This window comes from Hyla sarda, unplaced genomic scaffold (genome assembly GCF_029499605.1).
Source record: "Hyla sarda isolate aHylSar1 unplaced genomic scaffold, aHylSar1.hap1 scaffold_272, whole genome shotgun sequence".
NCBI classification, from domain to species: domain Eukaryota; kingdom Metazoa; phylum Chordata; class Amphibia; order Anura; family Hylidae; genus Hyla; species Hyla sarda.
Window position 1 is genome coordinate 18,594 of NW_026609418.1, and position 12,950 is coordinate 31,543.

Genomic DNA, 12,950 nt, shown 5'->3' on the forward strand with positions numbered 1-12,950 from the left:
CCCTTCATGGGCACTATCACTGCTTGCTGTCAGGGAGGCTGCCAGACAATTTTCCATGCACACTCTGGGCTGGGGGGCAGTCAACCACCAGTACACACAGCAGAACCTAAACCCATACCATTATTGCTAAGCAGCAAGACAGGGGCCCATTGCACTCCCACGGGGCCTTTTTAAATGCAATCCATAACCCGGATTTGCCAGGAACCCTTCTTACTCCTCCTACTTGCATGTGACACTGGGCTTAGGATCTGCACAGGAAACACACACACAAGCACACACCTACCTTTGTTGCCTGCAGATGCCTCCTTGGCTGTCCCCAAACGGTATCAAACCAACACCCACGGGAAGCTGTAAGCATAGAGGACATGCCTGCACCCCATTGGACTTACCTGTGTGGGTTAAACCCGGGTTATTTGACAACCTATGGCGGTGATGGTTCTGCTCAGGCAGAGCAGTGCTGATGCTCCTCATAAAGCTGTCGCTGCTGTGAAGGTTCTAGGTGACATCACAAATCCCTATGGTTACATACACAACAAAGCTGGGTTGTTGTTGTTTACACTCTGCAAGGCCTGTGGAAGTGAGTGACATCATAGCACTGTAGTTCTGAGGGTTCTAGATGGATGCAACAATCTCCTGTTGCTTCTATGAAGGCCATAATAGACGACATCACCAAACAGCTCCATAGTCACATACACAGCAAAGGAGAGATGTTGTTTACACCTAGTGATGTCAGTGGTATTGAGTGACATCACAGCACAGTGCTAAGGCTCCTGGGCCTGGACACAGCAGCGGCTGCAATATCTCAACGGAGAATACGTTTATATATATGTGTGTGTGTGCGCGTATATATATATATATATATATATATATATATATATATATTTCTCCGCCGAAATCACTTTTAAACCCATTTCCACCTTTTTTTCCCTTCTCTTCCTCTTACTTTTTTTCACGTTTTTTTACGTTTTTCTCCTTTTCGCCTCTTTTCTGGGCGTATTATTCTTCTTTTTATTCTTTTTTTTCGTCTAATGCATACCCCATCAGTGCAGCAATGCTTATTCAATACCGCCAGCAGATGGAGACACTGGGGGATAATTTTCTAAGGATTTATACTGATTTTTCCTGTCTGAATTTGTCGCACAGAAAGTTGCAGGCCAAATATGTGTGACATTTCTGCGACTTTAGCTTCTAGAGCATTTTTACAACATTATACATAGGTGCTGAATACATAAAAAGCGACTGTTCAGCGACAGACAAGTCGCATCGGCTGAAAGTAGGCCAGAATGTCAGTCCATGTTGGAGCAGGTTTAGATACAGTCTAAAGTATAGATCTCAAAGTCTGTGCACAGAATTTAGCAAGGGCCTCGCACCCTCTGATGCATCAGGTAGGTGCACAATAGCATAGCCTAACCCTCTGTACTTTGGTCTATATTGATGCGGGACATAGACAGCCAGCTGATGACCAATCCATTAGTGCAATGGATGGCTGGAAGCATTTGTCTTTGCCTTTGCAATACCACAGAAGCAATGCATGGTCAATGTACAGCAATGACACACCTGTGTGAACAGCCAGGAGACCCCCCCCCCCCCCATGTTATGTTACATAGTTACATAGTTAGTACGGTCGAAAAAAGACATATGTCCATCAAGTTCAACCAGGGAATTAAGGGGTAGGGGTGTGGCGCGATATTGGGGAAGGGATGAGATTTTATATTTCTTCATAAGCATTAATCTTATTTTGTCAATTAGGAACATTCAGCACCCACCCGCTATCAAGGCAGCTGCCTATCATGTCATGCCCTACCTGCACAGGTGTGCTGGCTACTCAAATGATCCAATTAAGGAGGCCATTTAGTCAGCAGCAGCAGAAGTCCTGTGCCTGGACGCTCCAACAGCGGCCAGACACAAGCAGAAGCAGAAGCAGCAGAAGCAGCAGCAGCACCACCTTTTGTTTTTTGGCTGCAGCAGCAGCAAGGCCCACAGGGCTGGCTAGCTGGCTAGCCAGCAAGCAGGTAGCAATGAAAGTAGGAATCTTTCTTTTTAACCCTGTAAGGGGGTGGTGCACTGTACCCGAAGATACTGCCATATCGGGTCAATGCATAGGGCGACGGAAGCAAGCTTCGAAATCGGCCCCCGTTCTCAAAAATCCATTTAATATATGGTCCCCAGATAGGGGATGTATCAGATATTAAACTGATAAGAACAGATACTACACTTGATCTTAGCCAAAAGGCCGAGAAGCGATAACCGTGAAAGGGGCGGGCCCAACAAGGTGCCCTTCATGGGCACTATCACTGCTTGCTGTCAGGGAGGCTGCCAGACAATTTTCCATGCACACTCTGGGCTGGGGGGCAGTCAACCACCAGTACACACAGCAGAACCTAAACCCATACCATTATTGCTAAGCAGCAAGACAGGGGCCCATTGCACTCCCACGGGGCCTTTTTAAATGCAATCCATAACCCGGATTTGCCAGGAACCCTTCTTACTCCTCCTACTTGCATGTGACACTGGGCTTAGGATCTGCACAGGAAACACACACACAAGCACACACCTACCTTTGTTGCCTGCAGATGCCTCCTTGGCTGTCCCCAAACGGTATCAAACCAACACCCACGGGAAGCTGTAAGCATAGAGGACATGCCTGCACCCCATTGGACTTACCTGTGTGGGTTAAACCCGGGTTATTTGACAACCTATGGCGGTGATGGTTCTGCTCAGGCAGAGCAGTGCTGATGCTCCTCATAAAGCTGTCGCTGCTGTGAAGGTTCTAGGTGACATCACAAATCCCTATGGTTACATACACAACAAAGCTGGGTTGTTGTTGTTTACACTCTGCAAGGCCTGTGGAAGTGAGTGACATCATAGCACTGTAGTTCTGAGGGTTCTAGATGGATGCAACAATCTCCTGTTGCTTCTATGAAGGCCATAATAGACGACATCACCAAACAGCTCCATAGTCACATACACAGCAAAGGAGAGATGTTGTTTACACCTAGTGATGTCAGTGGTATTGAGTGACATCACAGCACAGTGCTAAGGCTCCTGGGCCTGGACACAGCAGCGGCTGCAATATCTCAACGGAGAATACGTTTATATATATGTGTGTGTGTGCGCGTATATATATATATATATATATATATATATATATATATATATTTCTCCGCCGAAATCACTTTTAAACCCATTTCCACCTTTTTTTCCCTTCTCTTCCTCTTACTTTTTTTCACGTTTTTTTACGTTTTTCTCCTTTTCGCCTCTTTTCTGGGCGTATTATTCTTCTTTTTCTTCTTTTTTTTCGTCTAATGCATACCCCATCAGTGCAGCAATGCTTATTCAATACCGCCAGCAGATGGAGACACTGGGGGATAATTTTCTAAGGATTTATACTGATTTTTCCTGTCTGAATTTGTCGCACAGAAAGTTGCAGGCCAAATATGTGTGACATTTCTGCGACTTTAGCTTCTAGAGCATTTTTACAACATTATACATAGGTGCTGAATACATAAAAAGCGACTGTTCAGCGACAGACAAGTCGCATCGGCTGAAAGTAGGCCAGAATGTCAGTCCATGTTGGAGCAGGTTTAGATACAGTCTAAAGTATAGATCTCAAAGTCTGTGCACAGAATTTAGCAAGGGCCTCGCACCCTCTGATGCATCAGGTAGGTGCACAATAGCATAGCCTAACCCTCTGTACTTTGGTCTATATTGATGCGGGACATAGACAGCCAGCTGATGACCAATCCATTAGTGCAATGGATGGCTGGAAGCATTTGTCTTTGCCTTTGCAATACCACAGAAGCAATGCATGGTCAATGTACAGCAATGACACACCTGTGTGAACAGCCAGGAGACCCCCCCCCCCCCCATGTTATGTTACATAGTTACATAGTTAGTACGGTCGAAAAAAGACATATGTCCATCAAGTTCAACCAGGGAATTAAGGGGTAGGGGTGTGGCGCGATATTGGGGAAGGGATGAGATTTTATATTTCTTCATAAGCATTAATCTTATTTTGTCAATTAGGAACATTCAGCACCCACCCGCTATCAAGGCAGCTGCCTATCATGTCATGCCCTACCTGCACAGGTGTGCTGGCTACTCAAATGATCCAATTAAGGAGGCCATTTAGTCAGCAGCAGCAGAAGTCCTGTGCCTGGACGCTCCAACAGCGGCCAGACACAAGCAGAAGCAGAAGCAGCAGAAGCAGCAGCAGCACCACCTTTTGTTTTTTGGCTGCAGCAGCAGCAAGGCCCACAGGGCTGGCTAGCTGGCTAGCCAGCAAGCAGGTAGCAATGAAAGTAGGAATCTTTCTTTTTAACCCTGTAAGGGGGTGGTGCACTGTACCCGAAGATACTGCCATATCGGGTCAATGCATAGGGCGACGGAAGCAAGCTTCGAAATCGGCCCCCGTTCTCAAAAATCCATTTAATATATGGTCCCCAGATAGGGGACGTATCAGATATTAAACTGATAAGAACAGATACTACACTTGATCTTAGCCAAAAGGCCGAGAAGCGATAACCGTGAAAGGGGCGGGCCCAACAAGGTGCCCTTCATGGGCACTATCACTGCTTGCTGTCAGGGAGGCTGCCAGACAATTTTCCATGCACACTCTGGGCTGGGGGGCAGTCAACCACCAGTACACACAGCAGAACCTAAACCCATACCATTATTGCTAAGCAGCAAGACAGGGGCCCATTGCACTCCCACGGGGCCTTTTTAAATGCAATCCATAACCCGGATTTGCCAGGAACCCTTCTTACTCCTCCTACTTGCATGTGACACTGGGCTTAGGATCTGCACAGGAAACACACACACAAGCACACACCTACCTTTGTTGCCTGCAGATGCCTCCTTGGCTGTCCCCAAACGGTATCAAACCAACACCCACGGGAAGCTGTAAGCATAGAGGACATGCCTGCACCCCATTGGACTTACCTGTGTGGGTTAAACCCGGGTTATTTGACAACCTATGGCGGTGATGGTTCTGCTCAGGCAGAGCAGTGCTGATGCTCCTCATAAAGCTGTCGCTGCTGTGAAGGTTCTAGGTGACATCACAAATCCCTATGGTTACATACACAACAAAGCTGGGTTGTTGTTGTTTACACTCTGCAAGGCCTGTGGAAGTGAGTGACATCATAGCACTGTAGTTCTGAGGGTTCTAGATGGATGCAACAATCTCCTGTTGCTTCTATGAAGGCCATAATAGACGACATCACCAAACAGCTCCATAGTCACATACACAGCAAAGGAGAGATGTTGTTTACACCTAGTGATGTCAGTGGTATTGAGTGACATCACAGCACAGTGCTAAGGCTCCTGGGCCTGGACACAGCAGCGGCTGCAATATCTCAACGGAGAATACGTTTATATATATGTGTGTGTGTGCGCGTATATATATATATATATATATATATATTTCTCCGCCGAAATCACTTTTAAACCCATTTCCACCTTTTTTTCCCTTCTCTTCCTCTTACTTTTTTTTCACGTTTTTTTACGTTTTTCTCCTTTTCGCCTCTTTTCTGGGCGTATTATTCTTCTTTTTCTTCTTTTTTTTCGTCTAATGCATACCCCATCAGTGCAGCAATGCTTATTCAATACCGCCAGCAGATGGAGACACTGGGGGATAATTTTCTAAGGATTTATACTGATTTTTCCTGTCTGAATTTGTCGCACAGAAAGTTGCAGGCCAAATATGTGTGACATTTCTGCGACTTTAGCTTCTAGAGCATTTTTACAACATTATACATAGGTGCTGAATACATAAAAAGCGACTGTTCAGCGACAGACAAGTCGCATCGGCTGAAAGTAGGCCAGAATGTCAGTCCATGTTGGAGCAGGTTTAGATACAGTCTAAAGTATAGATCTCAAAGTCTGTGCACAGAATTTAGCAAGGGCCTCGCACCTTCTGATGCATCAGGTAGGTGCACAATAGCATAGCCTAACCCTCTGTACTTTGGTCTATATTGATGCGGGACATAGACAGCCAGCTGATGACCAATCCATTAGTGCAATGGATGGCTGGAAGCATTTGTCTTTGCCTTTGCAATACCACAGAAGCAATGCATGGTCAATGTACAGCAATGACACACCTGTGTGAACAGCCAGGAGACCCCCCCCCCCATGTTATGTTACATAGTTACATAGTTAGTACGGTCGAAAAAAGACATATGTCCATCAAGTTCAACCAGGGAATTAAGGGGTAGGGGTGTGGCGCGATATTGGGGAAGGGATGAGATTTTATATTTCTTCATAAGCATTAATCTTATTTTGTCAATTAGGAACATTCAGCACCCACCCGCTATCAAGGCAGCTGCCTATCATGTCATGCCCTACCTGCACAGGTGTGCTGGCTACTCAAATGATCCAATTAAGGAGGCCATTTAGTCAGCAGCAGCAGAAGTCCTGTGCCTGGACGCTCCAACAGCGGCCAGACACAAGCAGAAGCAGAAGCAGCAGAAGCAGCAGCAGCACCACCTTTTGTTTTTTGGCTGCAGCAGCAGCAAGGCCCACAGGGCTGGCTAGCTGGCTAGCCAGCAAGCAGGTAGCAATGAAAGTAGGAATCTTTCTTTTTAACCCTGTAAGGGGGTGGTGCACTGTACCCGAAGATACTGCCATATCGGGTCAATGCATAGGGCGACGGAAGCAAACTTCGAAATCGGCCCCCGTTCTCAAAAATCCATTTAATATATGGTCCCCAGATAGGGGACGTATCAGATATTAAACTGATAAGAACAGATACTACACTTGATCTTAGCCAAAAGGCCGAGAAGCGATAACCGTGAAAGGGGCGGGCCCAACAAGGTGCCCTTCATGGGCACTATCACTGCTTGCTGTCAGGGAGGCTGCCAGACAATTTTCCATGCACACTCTGGGCTGGGGGGCAGTCAACCACCAGTACACACAGCAGAACCTAAACCCATACCATTATTGCTAAGCAGCAAGACAGGGGCCCATTGCACTCCCACGGGGCCTTTTTAAATGCAATCCATAACCCGGATTTGCCAGGAACCCTTCTTACTCCTCCTACTTGCATGTGACACTGGGCTTAGGATCTGCACAGGAAACACACACACAAGCACACACCTACCTTTGTTGCCTGCAGATGCCTCCTTGGCTGTCCCCAAACGGTATCAAACCAACACCCACGGGAAGCTGTAAGCATAGAGGACATGCCTGCACCCCATTGGACTTACCTGTGTGGGTTAAACCCGGGTTATTTGACAACCTATGGCGGTGATGGTTCTGCTCAGGCAGAGCAGTGCTGATGCTCCTCATAAAGCTGTCGCTGCTGTGAAGGTTCTAGGTGACATCACAAATCCCTATGGTTACATACACAACAAAGCTGGGTTGTTGTTGTTTACACTCTGCAAGGCCTGTGGAAGTGAGTGACATCATAGCACTGTAGTTCTGAGGGTTCTAGATGGATGCAACAATCTCCTGTTGCTTCTATGAAGGCCATAATAGACGACATCACCAAACAGCTCCATAGTCACATACACAGCAAAGGAGAGATGTTGTTTACACCTAGTGATGTCAGTGGTATTGAGTGACATCACAGCACAGTGCTAAGGCTCCTGGGCCTGGACACAGCAGCGGCTGCAATATCTCAACGGAGAATACGTTTATATATATGTGTGTGTGTGCGCGTATATATATATATATATATATATATATATATATATATATATTTCTCCGCCGAAATCACTTTTAAACCCATTTCCACCTTTTTTTCCCTTCTCTTCCTCTTACTTTTTTTTCACGTTTTTTTACGTTTTTCTCCTTTTCGCCTCTTTTCTGGGCGTATTATTCTTCTTTTTCTTCTTTTTTTTCGTCTAATGCATACCCCATCAGTGCAGCAATGCTTATTCAATACCGCCAGCAGATGGAGACACTGGGGGATAATTTTCTAAGGATTTATACTGATTTTTCCTGTCTGAATTTGTCGCACAGAAAGTTGCAGGCCAAATATGTGTGACATTTCTGCGACTTTAGCTTCTAGAGCATTTTTACAACATTATACATAGGTGCTGAATACATAAAAAGCGACTGTTCAGCGACAGACAAGTCGCATCGGCTGAAAGTAGGCCAGAATGTCAGTCCATGTTGGAGCAGGTTTAGATACAGTCTAAAGTATAGATCTCAAAGTCTGTGCACAGAATTTAGCAAGGGCCTCGCACCTTCTGATGCATCAGGTAGGTGCACAATAGCATAGCCTAACCCTCTGTACTTTGGTCTATATTGATGCGGGACATAGACAGCCAGCTGATGACCAATCCATTAGTGCAATGGATGGCTGGAAGCATTTGTCTTTGCCTTTGCAATACCACAGAAGCAATGCATGGTCAATGTACAGCAATGACACACCTGTGTGAACAGCCAGGAGACCCCCCCCCCCCCCCCATGTTATGTTACATAGTTACATAGTTAGTACGGTCGAAAAAAGACATATGTCCATCAAGTTCAACCAGGGAATTAAGGGGTAGGGGTGTGGCGCGATATTGGGGAAGGGATGAGATTTTATATTTCTTCATAAGCATTAATCTTATTTTGTCAATTAGGAACATTCAGCACCCACCCGCTATCAAGGCAGCTGCCTATCATGTCATGCCCTACCTGCACAGGTGTGCTGGCTACTCAAATGATCCAATTAAGGAGGCCATTTAGTCAGCAGCAGCAGAAGTCCTGTGCCTGGACGCTCCAACAGCGGCCAGACACAAGCAGAAGCAGAAGCAGCAGAAGCAGCAGCAGCAGCAAGGCCCACAGGGCTGGCTAGCTGGCTAGCCAGCAAGCAGGTAGCAATGAAAGTAGGAATCTTTCTTTTTAACCCTGTAAGGGGGTGGTGCACTGTACCCGAAGATACTGCCATATCGGGTCAATGCATAGGGCGACGGAAGCAAGCTTCGAAATCGGCCCCCGTTCTCAAAAATCCATTTAATATATGGTCCCCAGATAGGGGACGTATCAGATATTAAACTGATAAGAACAGATACTACACTTGATCTTAGCCAAAAGGCCGAGAAGCGATAACCGTGAAAGGGGCGGGCCCAACAAGGTGCCCTTCATGGGCACTATCACTGCTTGCTGTCAGGGAGGCTGCCAGACAATTTTCCATGCACACTCTGGGCTGGGGGGCAGTCAACCACCAGTACACACAGCAGAACCTAAACCCATACCATTATTGCTAAGCAGCAAGACAGGGGCCCATTGCACTCCCACGGGGCCTTTTTAAATGCAATCCATAACCCGGATTTGCCAGGAACCCTTCTTACTCCTCCTACTTGCATGTGACACTGGGCTTAGGATCTGCATAGGAAACACACACACAAGCACACACCTACCTTTGTTGCCTGCAGATGCCTCCTTGGCTGTCCCCAAACGGTATCAAACCAACACCCACGGGAAGCTGTAAGCATAGAGGACATGCCTGCACCCCATTGGACTTACCTGTGTGGGTTAAACCCGGGTTATTTGACAACCTATGGCGGTGATGGTTCTGCTCAGGCAGAGCAGTGCTGATGCTCCTCATAAAGCTGTCGCTGCTGTGAAGGTTCTAGGTGACATCACAAATCCCTATGGTTACATACACAACAAAGCTGGGTTGTTGTTGTTTACACTCTGCAAGGCCTGTGGAAGTAAGTGACATCATAGCACTGTAGTTCTGAGGGTTCTAGATGGATGCAACAATCTCCTGTTGCTTCTATGAAGGCCATAATAGACGACATCACCAAACAGCTCCATAGTCACATACACAGCAAAGGAGAGATGTTGTTTACACCTAGTGATGTCAGTGGTATTGAGTGACATCACAGCACAGTGCTAAGGCTCCTGGGCCTGGACACAGCAGCGGCTGCAATATCTCAACGGAGAATACGTTTATATATATGTGTGTGTGTGCGCATATATATATATATATATATATATATATATATATATATATATATATATTTCTCCGCCGAAATCACTTTTAAACCCATTTCCACCTTTTTTTCCCTTCTCTTCCTCTTACTTTTTTTTCACGTTTTTTTACGTTTTTCTCCTTTTCGCCTCTTTTCTGGGCGTATTATTCTTCTTTTTCTTCTTTTTTTTCGTCTAATGCATACCCCATCAGTGCAGCAATGCTTATTCAATACCGCCAGCAGATGGAGACACTGGGGGATAATTTTCTAAGGATTTATACTGATTTTTCCTGTCTGAATTTGTCGCACAGAAAGTTGCAGGCCAAATATGGGTGACATTTCTGCGACTTTAGCTTCTAGAGCATTTTTACAACATTATACATAGGTGCTGAATACATAAAAAGCGACTGTTCAGCGACAGACAAGTCGCATCGGCTGAAAGTAGGCCAGAATGTCAGTCCATGTTGGAGCAGGTTTAGATACAGTCTAAAGTATAGATCTCAAAGTCTGTGCACAGAATTTAGCAAGGGCCTCGCACCTTCTGATGCATCAGGTAGGTGCACAATAGCATAGCCTAACCCTCTGTACTTTGGTCTATATTGATGCGGGACATAGACAGCCAGCTGATGACCAATCCATTAGTGCAATGGATGGCTGGAAGCATTTGTCTTTGCCTTTGCAATACCACAGAAGCAATGCATGGTCAATGTACAGCAATGACACACCTGTGTGAACAGCCAGGAGACCCCCCCCCCCCCATGTTATGTTACATAGTTACATAGTTAGTACGGTCGAAAAAAGACATATGTCCATCAAGTTCAACCAGGGAATTAAGGGGTAGGGGTGTGGCGCGATATTGGGGAAGGGATGAGATTTTATATTTCTTCATAAGCATTAATCTTATTTTGTCAATTAGGAACATTCAGCACCCACCCGCTATCAAGGCAGCTGCCTATCATGTCATGCCCTACCTGCACAGGTGTGCTGGCTACTCAAATGATCCAATTAAGGAGGCCATTTAGTCAGCAGCAGCAGAAGTCCTGTGCCTGGACGCTCCAACAGCGGCCAGACACAAGCAGAAGCAGAAGCAGCAGAAGCAGCAGCAGCACCACCTTTTGTTTTTTGGCTGCAGCAGCAGCAAGGCCCACAGGGCTGGCTAGCTGGCTAGCCAGCAAGCAGGTAGCAATGAAAGTAGGAATCTTTCTTTTTAACCCTGTAAGGGGGTGGTGCACTGTACCCGAAGATACTGCTATATCGGGTCAATGCATAGGGCGACGGAAGCAAGCTTCGAAATCGGCCCCCGTTCTCAAAAATCCATTTAATATATGGTCCCCAGATAGGGGACGTATCAGATATTAAACTGATAAGAACAGATACTACACTTGATCTTAGCCAAAAGGCCGAGAAGCGATAACCGTGAAAGGGGCGGGCCCAACAAGGTGCCCTTCATGGGCACTATCACTGCTTGCTGTCAGGGAGGCTGCCAGACAATTTTCCATGCACACTCTGGGCTGGGGGGCAGTCAACCACCAGTACACACAGCAGAACCTAAACCCATACCATTATTGCTAAGCAGCAAGACAGGGGCCCATTGCACTCCCACGGGGCCTTTTTAAATGCAATCCATAACCCGGATTTGCCAGGAACCCTTCTTACTCCTCCTACTTGCATGTGACACTGGGCTTAGGATCTGCATAGGAAACACACACACAAGCACACACCTACCTTTGTTGCCTGCAGATGCCTCCTTGGCTGTCCCCAAACGGTATCAAACCAACACCCACGGGAAGCTGTAAGCATAGAGGACATGCCTGCACCCCATTGGACTTACCTGTGTGGGTTAAACCCGGGTTATTTGACAACCTATGGCGGTGATGGTTCTGCTCAGGCAGAGCAGTGCTGATGCTCCTCATAAAGCTGTCGCTGCTGTGAAGGTTCTAGGTGACATCACAAATCCTTATGGTTACATACACAACAAAGCTGGGTTGTTGTTGTTTACACTCTGCAAGGCCTGTGGAAGTGAGTGACATCATAGCACTGTAGTTCTGAGGGTTCTAGATGGATGCAACAATCTCCTGTTGCTTCTATGAAGGCCATAATAGACGACATCACCAAACAGCTCCATAGTCACATACACAGCAAAGGAGAGATGTTGTTTACACCTAGTGATGTCAGTGGTATTGAGTGACATCACAGCACAGTGCTAAGGCTCCTGGGCCTGGACACAGCAGCGGCTGCAATATCTCAACGGAGAATACGTTTATATATATGTGTGTGTGTGCGCATATATATATAAATATATATATATATATATATATATATATATATATATTTCTCCGCCGAAATCACTTTTAAACCCATTTCCACCTTTTTTTCCCTTCTCTTCCTCTTACTTTTTTTTCACGTTTTTTTACGTTTTTCTCCTTTTCGCCTCTTTTCTGGGCGTATTATTCTTCTTTTTCTTCTTTTTTTTTCGTCTAATGCATACCCCATCAGTGCAGCAATGCTTATTCAATACCGCCAGCAGATGGAGACACTGGGGGATAATTTTCTAAGGATTTATACTGATTTTTCCTGTCTGAATTTGTCGCACAGAAAGTTGCAGGCCAAATATGTGTGACATTTCTGCGACTTTAGCTTCTAGAGCATTTTTACAACATTATACATAGGTGCTGAATACATAAAAAGCGACTGTTCAGCGACAGACAAGTCGCATCGGCTGAAAGTAGGCCAGAATGTCAGTCCATGTTGGAGCAGGTTTAGATACAGTCTAAAGTATAGATCTCAAAGTCTGTGCACAGAATTTAGCAAGGGCCTCGCACCTTCTGATGCATCAGGTAGGTGCACAATAGCATAGCCTAACCCTCTGTACTTTGGTCTATATTGATGCGGGACATAGACAGCCAGCTGATGACCAATCCATTAGTGCAATGGATGGCTGGAAGCATTTGTCTTTGCCTTTGCAATACCACAGAAGCAATGCATGGTCAATGTACAGCAATGACACACCTGTGTGAACAGCCAGGAGACCCCCCCCCCCCCCCC

At 46.1% G+C, this 12,950-nt stretch overlaps 5 non-coding genes across 5 annotated transcripts; all 5 read right to left on the minus strand.

Moving 5' to 3' along the window:
• Nucleotides 1-2,054: 2,054 nt before the first annotated feature.
• Nucleotides 2,055-2,245, minus strand: LOC130325472 (U2 spliceosomal RNA). Its single transcript, XR_008870290.1, has one exon. It is a non-coding gene; the product is annotated as a U2 spliceosomal RNA (small nuclear RNA).
• Nucleotides 2,246-4,331: 2,086 nt separating this feature from the next.
• Nucleotides 4,332-4,522, minus strand: LOC130325495 (U2 spliceosomal RNA). Its single transcript, XR_008870307.1, has one exon. It is a non-coding gene; the product is annotated as a U2 spliceosomal RNA (small nuclear RNA).
• Nucleotides 4,523-6,592: 2,070 nt separating this feature from the next.
• LOC130325475 (U2 spliceosomal RNA) lies at nucleotides 6,593-6,783 on the minus strand. The gene has a single exon (XR_008870293.1). It is a non-coding gene; the product is annotated as a U2 spliceosomal RNA (small nuclear RNA).
• Nucleotides 6,784-8,843: 2,060 nt separating this feature from the next.
• Nucleotides 8,844-9,034, minus strand: LOC130325507 (U2 spliceosomal RNA). Its single transcript, XR_008870314.1, has one exon. It is a non-coding gene; the product is annotated as a U2 spliceosomal RNA (small nuclear RNA).
• Nucleotides 9,035-11,126: 2,092 nt separating this feature from the next.
• LOC130325555 (U2 spliceosomal RNA) lies at nucleotides 11,127-11,317 on the minus strand. Its single transcript, XR_008870351.1, has one exon. It is a non-coding gene; the product is annotated as a U2 spliceosomal RNA (small nuclear RNA).
• Between the last annotated feature and the right edge of the window lie 1,633 nt (nucleotides 11,318-12,950).